This window comes from Mirounga angustirostris, unplaced genomic scaffold (genome assembly GCF_029215605.1).
Source record: "Mirounga angustirostris isolate CCGP_5_RB_7025 unplaced genomic scaffold, mMirAng1.0.hap1 SCAF_11, whole genome shotgun sequence".
In the NCBI taxonomy this organism is placed as follows: domain Eukaryota; kingdom Metazoa; phylum Chordata; class Mammalia; order Carnivora; family Phocidae; genus Mirounga; species Mirounga angustirostris.
In genome coordinates, this window is record NW_026991719.1 from 6,535,877 (window position 1) to 6,548,594 (window position 12,718).

The 12,718-nt window shown below is 47.1% G+C and overlaps 1 protein-coding gene across 9 annotated transcripts in view; it reads left to right on the forward strand.

Moving 5' to 3' along the window:
* The window catches only part of TBL1X (transducin beta like 1 X-linked), a 244,372-nt gene that overhangs the window by 102,873 nt on the left and 128,781 nt on the right, over window positions 1-12,718 (forward strand). The window contains exon 3 of one of the 9 annotated variants that reach the window (XM_064573712.1): window positions 10,317-10,380. The exons of the other annotated variants lie outside the window; for them this stretch is intronic. The gene's annotated coding sequence lies outside the window, so the exon portion shown is untranslated. The remainder of the gene's footprint in view (window positions 1-10,316; window positions 10,381-12,718) is intronic. 9 annotated transcript variants of the gene reach the window in all.

The following is a 12,718-nucleotide window of genomic DNA, read 5'->3' on the forward strand; positions in this document are numbered from 1 at the left end:
GGTCATGATCCTGGAGTCCCGGGATCGAGTCCCGCATCGGGCTCCCTGCTCGGCGGGGAGTCTGCTTCTCCCTCTGACCCTCCCCCCTCTCATGTACTCGCTCTCTCTCATTCTCTCTCTCTCTCAAATAAAGCAAATCTCAGACACCACATCATTGTCACCCATCAATATATCAGGATATGCCTCTGATATAGAAGGATTTTTACACACATATATGTAATATATATGTATTATGTCGTGTGTATATACGATATAGATGTTTAATATGTAAGGTGTGTGCACGCACATACTAGTAATACGTGGTATAACATATGTACCATGTAAATACATTTACACACACACCCCATGATACCATTATTATCCTGTATGAGTTTCCTCTGGCCACTGTAACAAATAACCACAAACTGAATGGCTTAGAACAATGGAATTTATTCTCTCACAGCTCAGGAAGTCAGAAGTCCAAAATCAAGTGTTGGAAAGGTTGGTTCCTTCTGGAGGCTCTGAGGACGGATCTCTTCCGTGCCCCTCTCCCCACTTTCAGTGGCTTCAGGTGTTCTTGGCTAATGGCCGCATCATCCAGGCTCTGCTTCTGGCCTCCTGTGGCCTTCTTCCATGCATCTGTCTCCAAAACTCTTCTTTCTTTTCAGAGACAGTAATCGTTGGACTTAGGGCCCACCCTGATCCAGGATGACCTCTCCTTATTTTGATTCCATCTGCAAAAGACCCCGATTTCCATCTGTGGTCACATTTGCAAGTCCTGGGGGTTAAAACCTCCATCAGAGTTTTCAGGGGACACGGTTCAGCCCACTGCAGTGAATGTGTTTGCTCCCCTGATCCACCGGCACTGAGTTGTTCCTCGTTGACATCAGCTCCCAGAAATCTCTGCTGGGGCGTGGTAGCTTTGTCATACAAAGGGTTCCCTTTGAAGAGGTGCTTTTACCCGCCACCCCATGCCTGCGAGGGAAGTGAGTGTATTTTCTCAAGGTCATACCTCTTGGGAGCAACGGGGCCGGGTTGGCTCGAAATCCAAGGAAACTGGTCATGGTTTACAGCGCAGGTTCATAAAATGTTTGCTTGAATTTTTAAAACGTAAACTACGTACTAGATGACTTTGTGTTTTAGTAAGGCTGGATAGCCACTCCTTTATATTTACTTAAGAAAGTTGTTGCTGGGGGCGCCTGGGTGGCTCAGTCCTTAAGCGTCTGCCTTCATCTCAGGTCAAGATCCCAGGGTCCTGGGATCGAGCCCTGCATCGGGCTCCCTGCTCAGCGGGAAGCCTGCTTCTCCCTCTCCCACTCCCCCTGCTTGTGTTCCCTCTCTCGCTGTGTCTCTGTCAAATAAATAAATAAAATCTTAAAAAAAAAAAAGTTGCTGCTTAAAAAATAAAGTAGCCTTCCCCCCACCTCCCACCCCAATCCGCGATTTTGCTTTCCACTTACCTGTGGTTGACTGTGGTCTGGATGCAGATGGTCTGACAGTAGTAGGTCGGAAGGTCAGTAGTAGGCTGCTGTTGTGTCATCCACCTCAGCTCGTGTCACCACGGGCATTTTGTCACCTCTCACCATCACGAGAAGGAGGAGTATAATACAATAAAGTATTTTGAGAGAGGGAGAGAGAGCCTATTCCCTTAAGTTTTATTGCAGTATATTCTTTTTTTTTTTTTTTAAAGAATTTATTTATTTGACAGAGACACAGCGAGAGAGGGAACACAAGCAGGGGGAGTAGGAGAGGGAGAAGCAGGCTTCCTGAGGAGCAGGGAGCCTGATGCGGGGCTCGATCCCAGGACCCTGGGATCATGACCTGAGCCGAAGGCAGACGCTTAACGACTGAGCCACCCAGGCGCCCCTGCAGTATATTCTTAAAATTGTTCTTTATAAATTATCGTTGTGAACCTCTTACTCTGTCTGATCTATACATACAGCACAAACCATGTTGTATCTACAGGGCTTAGGACTCTCTGCAGACCCCACCAGGGGTCTTGCAATGTATTCTTGCAGATAAGGGGGAACTACTATACTATTTTTAAATGAGTGTTTTACGTATATTTTAAGACTTCACCTAAGTATGTCTTTAGTGCATTTCTTGGTTTAAATATGCTAACCTCAGCCATTCTTCTCATTTATACACCGCCCAGCAAGAACAGAAGACACGGGGGCTTTCTGTGGCTTGATACTTAACTTTTCTTCCATCGTGATTGCTAGCTGATGATTGCAGATAAATGAATCTGCTGGGTCAGTGCTCCTAGGTCTTAATGATGGATCTAGAATGTGTTTGTTCATAACTTCAGGTCATGTGGATTTTTTCCTCTACTTTTCATTAGAACTTTTTTTTTTTTAATAATACACTTTTTTTTTTAAAAGCAGTTTTAGGTTTATAAGAAATCATTTTTTTTAATGGTCGTGTTTATTGGCAGTGAATTTAGCCATCAGCTTAGTTATATTTATAGTATCATTTTGAAATAGAACTTTTGTTACGGTCAGGATAAAAATTACCCCAAATTAAGCCATGATGAGGCACATCCTTTGGATCATTGGCAAGTAGACCAAAATGGTCCACTGGGAATGAGTTGTTGGGGTTCTCTTTCTGCTTGGTGAGCTGCCTGGACTTTTGCTCACACACACATCCCTTGACATTTTAAGTATCCTCTATGCTCTTGTTTAACTCCTCATCCATGATTGAACTCAAGAGTTCTTTTTAAAAATGGCATTTAAAAATACTTGCTGGGAGTTTTTCCTTCAGAAAAGGATACAAGTGTGCTAGCCATTTGAACTATACACTGTGAGCCGTATGTTAATTTTTGTGTCCGTAACATTGAAGAATCACTAGCTAACCTTAGCATGAGCTTAAAGTATCTCTTCTTCCCACCTCCTGGGACCTCACTTCTCTGCAAAAGAATAAACTTTGGCTCTGTGTGTATGTTCTTTTGAGACATTTTTTGCAGTCAGCACGTTGCGATCTTTACATGAAAAGATTTTCGGTTATTCTGAAATGCGGTGCCTGTCATTGCACACTGCTCAGCATTGGGGTCTGACTTTGTCCTGGCCTGTTGCGTATCCCACTACTTCATCCTAAAGCAACTGCTCTTTCCTTACAGGAGTATCCTTTCAGCTGCACTGAGTTTCTAACTTTATTGACACACAGCAAGCAGAATGCATTTCTTAAAGTATCTCTCCGAAGATATTTACCAGTTACTAAAGGGACAAGGGTGGTGATTGATGGGGAAGAAACCCAGCAGCTCGCAGCCCTGCAGCCACGTTATGGGGCTTAACCTTGCCAGGAACAAGGCACGGGACACCGTGTTGCCCAGAGAAGGGCACACTGTCACTTCTGTGGTCTTCCTGCCCAAAATGCATCTAATCAAGAGAGGAATTGGACAACCCCAAACTGAGGTGCATTCTACAAAATAACTTCTTGCACTTGTCCAAAGTGTCTGGATCTGACAAGGAAAGGAAGTACTCCAGAGCACATTAGGGACAAAATGTCGTTTGCTTCATCGTATCATGTGCGTGTTGATCCTCTGGATCATTGCCGTGTTTATGTCCGATATGAACATGACGGGAAGCCGGGGGAAGGGTATATGGGAATGTTGTATTATTTCCGCAACTTTTTGTAAATCTAGACCTATTTCAAAATAAAAGAGTTTTTTGTTTTAAAGAATCATTTTAGACATGTTCTTATATGACTAAAGCTTTGGTTGGTATCGCCATAACTTTGTGCAGTTCTGTTTCTTGCTAAAGAATGTGCATCAGAATGTTCTCTTCACGTGACGGTAGCAACTGAGACCTTAGTTTAAGCAAAATGCTGTGTCGGTAGGACTAGTTTTGCATTGGAATTCTGAACATTGACTTGTTTTTTAAGAAAAATTTGTTGTATTATGTTACTCTCCTTGGAAGAAAGGCCACTCATGTTCAAAACACAACATCTTTTAAACACATTTGAGTCTTAAAAGATTTTTCTTGTTTTCCTTTTTTTCTTTCTTTTTTTTTTTTTTTGCTTTGCTTTTTATGAGTAGGGCTATTTGAGGGGTATTCTGAATCTAGGTTTTAAATCACTGCTGTGTACCATTCTGTTTGATCTGTAGTCTTGTCTCCAGCCTCGCTGGAAGGGGCCCCTCTTTCCCATTCTTAGAAATCTGAAAGAAACCAGAGAGAGGATGGAGATGTTTGACTGTTGGTTGGCACATGCCGCAGGACACAGGGGCTGTGCCTCCCCCAGAGACTCAGCGGCTATCCCTAAGTCATGATGGGGGGTGTGTGTGTGTGTGTGTGTGTGTGTGTGTGTGTGTGTTGGGGGCTTGTGAGGAGGGGAGTGGTGGAAAAGCTGGGTCAGGGCCGGCAGTGAGTGACCCAGCACAGAAGACCCGGGACAGATGGCGGAGGCTGGAGTGGGTCCAACCTGGGGTCTGCTGTCCTGGCTGGGACTCTGCTACTGGGGACTCCTTGCTCCATGTGCCCTTGAGCAGAAGCTCCATCCAAGTTTTAAGCCTCATTTTTGTGCTCTGTCAAAGAATTCTCTCTCTTTCCCCTAATATCGGCATTAAATGCGGATCTCCGTGGAAAGCGCTCAGCACAGTACCTGCCCCCCATGCTGCAAACACTGGGCCGATTGGTGACGCTATCTTGTGTCATCATTTTATAATGCAGAAGGCGTCGTTGAATTGCTTTGTCTGCTGTCTGTCTTTCCTCAGATGCGATGCTCTGTGTCCCAATTGACTGCTTTCCCTCTTCCCAGCTGATTTAAGCTGTCTCTTAGTGTTGACATATTTAAATACTTTAAAAATAAATCTTTGTTATTCTGAAAAGGAGTCATTCAAGGATGATTTACTCACTGCTTACTTTGTTTGGGTTGTAATTAAGTGGGGGTGAGGGGGCAGGCAGTGCCCAGAGCAGCTGATCATCAAACGGCTTAGAGAGTGTAGAGTGCCCGGATCGGAAGCCAGGCTGCCCCTTCTGCTGTGCAGGAAGGACCCCTGCTTGAGCATCCTCCTACATGGTGAGGATGGGTCTGTGGGGCTGCACCTGCCTGCCGGAGGTCAGGGGGGACAGCCGAGTGAGGCTGTGACTGATGAGGAGGTTTCTGGAGTCCAGAGGAAGGCATCTTCCATGAAGAGGACAGCGTGACCTCCCGGGGCATGTCTGGGAAATGGGTCCTTCTGTGTAGGTGGGACAAGGGAAAGTGCCCTGGGGTCAGGCGCTGGGAATCTGCCCGCTCGTTTATTAATGACTAAAACAAAGCCACTTGCTCACCAGAAGAAGAGCTTTGATGTTATTTTGGAAATCTAAACTATTTTCTATAGGAATAGAAAATAAATTTTTCATGAGACAGGTGTGTTTTTTAACTGTTTATTCCCTTAAATGTCTTTAAATTTTTATCTGTTGATGCAGTTTTTTTCCTTATTGCGGACTCCAGTTTCTTTTATTTCTTCCTCTGACTTAATAATCTTGGACTTCTTGACGTTTATTATTACCGCCTGCTCTCGACCCTCCTCCTTCCTTCATTTATTTCCTTGTGCCCACTTGGTTTACTGCCTGAGTTGTTGAGCTCTTTTTGCCCAGCACTTTACTTTACTAAATGGCATTTAAAGAAGCAATGTCCTGTCACAACTCCTTGTGGCATAATGGGGACTTTCCGTAGCTGGGATTTCTCACCTCTTTTGGGTTGCTGATAGAAAAATCTTAACCTGTGGGCCATTCATTCTATAGCAGATTGAAGAAGCGACTAAATAATGATAAACACCTTCATGTCAGTCATGTATTCTGTATGCGGTAAAATATACGTAATGTCATTTTATTTTTTTAAAGATTTTATTTATTTGAGAGAGAGTGAGAGAGAGCACAAGTGGGGTGAAGGGCAGAGGGAGAAGCAGACTCCCTGCTGAGCAGGGAGCCCGATGCGGGACTCGATCCCAGGACTCCGGGATCATGACTTGAGCCGAAGGCAGACGCTTAACCAACTGAGCCACCCAGGCGCCCATAATGTCCTTTTAATTATCCGTAAACGTGTAGTTCGGTGGCATTCAAGTCCATTCATTTTCTTGTGCAATCAGCTATTTCTACCTAAAACTGTTCCATCATCCTCCCTAGGAAACTGTACCCATTGTGCAGTAGGTCACTCTTACAGTGTCTCCCTCTCCACAGCCCGCGTAACCTCTATCTTCTGTCTCCATGAACTTGCCTATTCGAGGTCCCTCATCTAAGTGAAATCCTGCAGTATTTGTCCTTCTGGTCTTGTCTGGTGTGTCTCCCAGAGCATAACGTTTTCAAGGTCTGTCTGCGTTACAGCTCAAATCAAAATTCTACTCATTGATGTGGCTAAGATGCCACCCTATGGCCACATAGCATTTATAAGAACGGTTGGTACACTGCCCCCACGTTGGGGTCTGGGGGTGGGGGGCGGACACAGTGCTCAGGGGTCTGTCCAGTTTATGTGTTGTCTTGTGCTTCATGGGAAAGACGTTTCCTAAGTTTCTGCGTAGGTTGCTTGTTTGCACGCCTAACCTCTGAACAGGTTGATGGGGGGATGTGGTACATCATCTCTTTGAAATTCTGGTAATGGGGGTGCGCCTGGGTGGGTCAGTCGGTTGAGCATCTGACTCTCAATTTAGGTTCAGGTCATGATCTCAGGTCCTGGAATCGAGCCCCATGTCTTTAGGCTCTGTGCTCAGTGTGGGCTCTGTGCTCAGTGTGGACTCTGCTTGAGATTCTCTCCCTCTCCCTCTGACACCCTCACCCCCTGCCCCCCGCACACACGCATACACAGTCTCTCTCTGAAATCAAAGTATGAAGTTCTGGTAATGGAATTGCTCCTGTCTGGCTGAGTCAGACCAAGTAGAGGCATTCATTCATTCATTTAGCCGGCATTCACTGAACTTGCACTACAAGCCAGGCTTGGTGGTGGGCCCTGGATACGGGCTAGCTGACTCTGCTGGAGCTGGCTCCTGATGTGAGTTTGTTAGCTTCAGCGGGTACTTAGCTCAACGACGTCCTCCTCCCTGTATCTGTCATTACCTTTTCTTCTCAAGGAATTAGTACTTCTTAATTTCAGGAAAAAGGGGTTCATGCTGTCTCTGTATATCTTATCCAACGCCTTTTAAACCCATGTTGCTCTTTTGCATGAGAACTCCCCCACCATGAAAAAAGATGAATTTAAGAGTGATTCCTTGCCACCGTTTGTAACTGATTTCCAAGGACGATTTTTCTGGTTCTCTGGAAATTGTCTCATGCAATCAACATAAATCTGTCCTTGAGGGGAAAATAAATGCAGGAGTCTGTGGTGAGAGGTGGATGGGCATCTTTTTGGTTTAGGGGATCTGTAGCCACCCCATCTTCATGTTTATATATTGCTAGAAAATTAAGGTGCATGGGCCTGAGGTGAGGAAAGAGGAGGCTATGATTTTTCTGTGCTCTGTGTTATAGACAAATAGAGCACATTTTCACACTTTACATGGTGACGAAATAGGACTCACAGGGACAAATGGAGGTTTATTACAGACCTAAGGAGAGCCAGTCCCTCTCCCTGTCTTGGCACAGTCCTCAGTCTTGCTTACTAACTGACACCCAAGTGACAAACCTCTGTGAGGCCCGGGGATCTCTCCGTGGGCTGGGGAGTATGCACTCACAGCTTAGCATGATGGCCTCTGCTCGGTGCATCGAAAACCGTCTCCGGCACCTGTTCACATGAGCTGTGCTGATAAAATATCCAGTCCGTTGGAAGAAGGGACGGAATGGGTATTGGCTACTCATGCTCTCCTTCTGGAACGGAAGAAGACCACCCCAGATAAGCTTGACCTGCCACTGAGATTGAGAGATCTGGTGGGGAGAGGTCTGACTCTGCAGGGGACCGTAGGAGAGGCTCGCCTAGGGGTGAGCCCTGGGTATCCAGGCTTAGAGGCTTGGCTTCCTTTGTCCCCTCACCTGTCCTTCCCTGCCGGCACCCATTCCCCACCTCACACTCGCCTCCCTCCCCTCCTGCATCCAGTACCCAGCCCCTTCCCCAAGCCCACCCTCTCCCGGGCCCATCTTCTGCCCTACCCCCATCTCCCTCCCCCGCCTCATCTCCCAGCTACCCCCCTTCCATCATTGTTTCCCTTTCTCCCATGCCCACACCCCACCTGGAGCTCATACCTGGAGCACCACCGCCCCCAAGCCTCCATACACAGTGCCCTTCCACACTCTGAGGAGGATGTAGGCTGGTGGCATGGAGCTCTTCCATCACCTTGGCTTCCTTCCAGGAATTTCCCACCAACCCCTGGGCTGGCCTTGCCCCCACAGAGCAGAAACTGCTCCCAAGTTGGGATGTTACTGGGCTGGGATCAGCGGGAAATGGTGTTTTGTTTTGTTTTTTTTTTTTTGTAAGATTTTATTTATTTATTTGACAGAGAGAGACAGCGAGAGAGGGAACACAAGCAGGGGGAGTGGGAGAGGGAGAAGCAGGCTCTCCGCGGAGCAGGGAGCCCGATGTGGGGCTCGATCCCAGGACTCTAAGATCATGACCTGAGCCGAAGGCAGACGCTTAACAGCTGAGCCACCCAGACGCCCCGGGGGGAAGTGGTCTTTAAAACAGGATGCAGAACGGGGCCCCTGGGTGGCTCAGATGGTTAAGCGTCTGCCTTCAACTCAGGTCATGATCCCAGGGTACTGGGATCGAGCCCCACATCGGGCTCCTGGCTCAGCGAGGAGCCTGCTTCTCCCTCTCCCTCTGCCTCTCTCCCTGCTCATGCTTTCTCTCTCTCTCTCTCTCTCTGTATCTCTGTGTCTCAAATGAATAATAAAAAAAAAATCTTTAAAACAGGATGCAGAAGGTGGGGGGCGCTTGGTATGAGCTCAGTTGGTTGAGCTTCCCACTCTTGGTTTGGCTCAGGGCCGTGAGATCGTGCCCCACTGGGGGCTCTGCGCTGAGCGTGGAGTCTGTCTGGGATTCTCTCTCTCCCTCTCCCTCTGCTCCCCCCCCCCCCACATGTGTGCATGGTCTCTCTCTAAAAAAAAAACAAAAAAAACCCAGCCCATAATAGGATTTGAGGGGCCATTGTGTACAGTTATTCAAGAATGTATTTCTTAGAATATGGCTTTCCAAAAGGTGCTCTTCCTGTGCATCCCAGATTAGGGGCATGCAAGCAGCAGAGTGAATTAGATGATGTTTGTGAAACAGGGCGCTCTCCCAGCAGGAACCTGTTTGCGATTCCAAGGAAACACCTTCCAACAATTTTTTACATCGGTGCATGAGATGGGGTAATAACCAGCTCTAGGCATCTTTGTTTTAAAAGGAACATAGTGGTGTGTGGACATATTTTTAGGCAGAGAATAGTGCATTTTAGTTTTCAGGATTCCTAAGAGGATAAAAGGGCAGTGATTTGATAGTGTTGTACTCTTAGTACTTAGGGAAATTGCTCTATGAAAATATTCCCTACTGAAGGTGCTCTGTCTGTTCTGATTTACTCTTTCTGGGATTTAGAGGAATTCATCCATAGCCATCTCTGTGGTGAGTGTGTAGATAGGGGCAGATCTTTTTGGAAGCTAATGTCTTTTTTTTTTTTTTTTTAAGATTTTATTTATTTATTTGACAGAGATAGCGAGAGCAGGAACACAAGCAGGGGGAGTGGGAGAGGGAGAAGCAGGCCTCCCGCTGAGCAGGGAGCCCGACGTGGGACTCGATCCCAGGACTCTGGGATCATGACCTGAGCCGAAGGCAGACGCTTAACGACTGAGCCACCCAGGCGCCCCTGGAAGCTAATGTCTTAAGAATCCAGGAGAAATAGATTTCCGCCTTGAGGGATCCTTGCATTGGTCTTCTGTGAGTGAAGAGCTTCCAGCAGAATGCACTGTTTTGGAGTCAAATACTTTAAGGAAGATAGGATGCTGGTATACTGAATTGTTGTTTTAAGCATTTTCATCAGCCCGCATCCTGATTTAGGACAGAGAAGATCTTTCCTCAGAATCACGAAGTTGTGCTTGCTGGGCGGATTTTATTTTCCTGTGTCCAATTATTAACATCTACCGGCCTCCTGCCAGGCTTTCCCCCATCCCTTCAAATGCCCTCATTTTGCATTTAGTCCGTCTGAGAGCTGACCCTCTTAAGTAGTAATCCAATAGGCTTCAAAACTTTCACTTTTTTCTGACCACAGTGTCAGCTACCAGAATGGCAGGGTCCTGGCCTCAAAGGTTTCCAGAGCAAAGTTACCATCCAATCAAATCCGTCTGGTGCTTGTAAGCTATGTATACACATCAAAACCACACGGAACCAAGGGTCGGGTGAATTCCCTCCCTTTGCTCCGTCTCTCCCCTCTGAGTTGTTTTCTCTTCTCACCTTTGTATTTGCAGAAGGAGGCTGTAGAAATTATGCTTTGCAGCAAGACTCAGAACCACTTCGGGAGCCCCCTGAACGGTGAGGGGGCTTCGCGCACACGCCGTTGGCAAGGTCTCCCGACTGTGAGCCGGGCTCTCCCCTCCGCCCCGCGACATACAGATGATTCTCAGCCCGGCCTGACTCGGTCACACGTGCGGCTCGCCCAAGGCCCTGTCGGGCTGGAGAGTGACCCAGTAGCTCCAGTGGTAATGGTTTGTTCCGCCAGTAACACGGTGAAGGCAGCGTGTTTACGTGCGGATTCCATTTGGTGACAGCGTGGTGCTTAACAACCGTGCTGATAACAGGGAACTCATCATTTCACGTTTGAAATGTAAATACCTTCTTGCCCAAATGTTAATCTTGTTGCAGTTTTTCAATTTAGAGGGTTCACATAATAAATAATTCCCTTAATAGAGTCCCTGATTGCATCGCTCCTCATGACGACGAGTTAGGTGTCCTGTTCACGATCTTGCTGGCTTTTAGGAATAGGGAGTTGGAGATGAAAGAGGATTCTTTTTTTTTTCTTTTTTTAAAGATTTTACTTATTTATTTGACAGAGAGACACAGAAAGAGCAGGAACACAAGCAGGGGGAGTGGGAGAGGGAGAAGCAGGCTTCCTGCCGAGCAGGGAGCCCAACGTGGGGCTCGATCCCAGGACCCCGGGACCATGACCCGAGCTGAAGGCAGACGCTTAACGACTGAGCCACCCAGGCGCCCCGAGAACTGAAAAGCTATTTGATCCAACACCTCAACATGGCTTCTTTTTTAAAATTTTATTTATTTATTTGAGAGAGAGAGACAGAGATAGCAAGAGAGAGCACAAGCGGGGCAGAGAGGGAGAAGCATGTTCCCTGCTAAGCAGGGAGCCAGACATGGGGCTCGATCCCAGGACCCTGGGATCATGACCTGAGCCGAAGGCAGACGCTTAACGCCTGAGCCACCCAGGTGCCCCTGAAAGAGAATTCTTAATCATGACTTGAATCCCGAGGGCGTTTTAAGAATTGAAAGCCCTCAGAGCAAACGAGCACAGCTTACAAATTGAGGTTATTTTTCCTTGTATGGGCAGCGGCCCCCCAGTGGGTCGCTCACCAGCATGCGTTTCCAGTGGCACCAGATTTTCACAGCCGAGATTCGGCAACAGTGGCCCAGGCGTGCCAATGGCCGGCACACAACTGAGGATGTCCTACGCCGCGTTTGAAAGAATACACCAGCAAATCACGCAGTACGTGGTGAAGATGTGGTCCCTGAAGTTTGAAGTAATCTCGTTTTAATTTTTAAATTGTTTACATGGAGCCATTCTCTTAAACTTGAGGAGCGTTAAAAATCAAATATGCAGAAACCCTGCATGTGTGGGGTTTTTTCCTGTCTAGATTTTGTGACCTTCACCATTGACCTGCGCTGGATGAAGTCAATTATTTTTTAAACGGAATCGCAGACTCTGTAGCCCATGGAAGGGAGCAAACTGTTGCATTAGTTAATGTGGGAGAATATTGCAGGCAATTGTGTGGCTTCATCACTGAACAATATAGATATGAAGTCTTAAAAAAACACTTTTTTAAAAAAAGATTTTTATTCATTTATTTGGCAGAGCGAGTGAGCAGCACAGGGAGAAGGAGAAGCAGACTTCCCGCTGAGCAGGGAGCCCGATGCAGGACTCGATCCTGGGACCCTCGGGATCATGACCTGAGCTGAAGGCAGACGCTTCACCGACTGAGCCACCCAGGCGCCTCCCCGCCCCAAATACTTTAAAACACTGAACTAGACATGGTCTCTGTGGCTCCTTCTCTCAAGTAGTTTGTGACTAGTAGGGAAGACAGATTTTTATAATCGTTAGACAAGCTGACCCTCTAAATCTGAGTATCCGTAGAAAACAAGGGGTCATGGGGTTCCTGGGTGGCGCAGTCAGTTGAGCGTCTGACTCTTGATTTTTGGCTCAGGTCATGATCTTGGGGTTGTGAGATCAAGCCCTACGTCGGGCTCTGTGCTGAGTGTGGAGTCTGCCCCTTTCCCTTCCTCTCTTTCTGCTTCTCCCCCACTACACTCTCACTCTTTCTCTCAAATAAATAAATCTTTAAAAACAAACGGGGTCAAGGAAATCAGCCATTCGCCTAGACTGAGTTCTCAACCAGGGTGGATTTAGCCCTCTAGGGCATGTTTGGCCGTCTCTGAAGAGATTTTTGATTGTTAGAAGTGGACCAGGGAGAATGCTTCTGGCATCTAGTGGGTAGAGCCCAGGGATGCTGCTCAACACTCTGCAGTGGACAGGACGGCCCCATCACAGATAATTATTCCCCCAGTATAGGCCAGGGGCACGGCACCTATCCCCCTCTACTGTGACAACCCAAAATGTTTGCAGACCGTGCCGAACGTCCTCTGG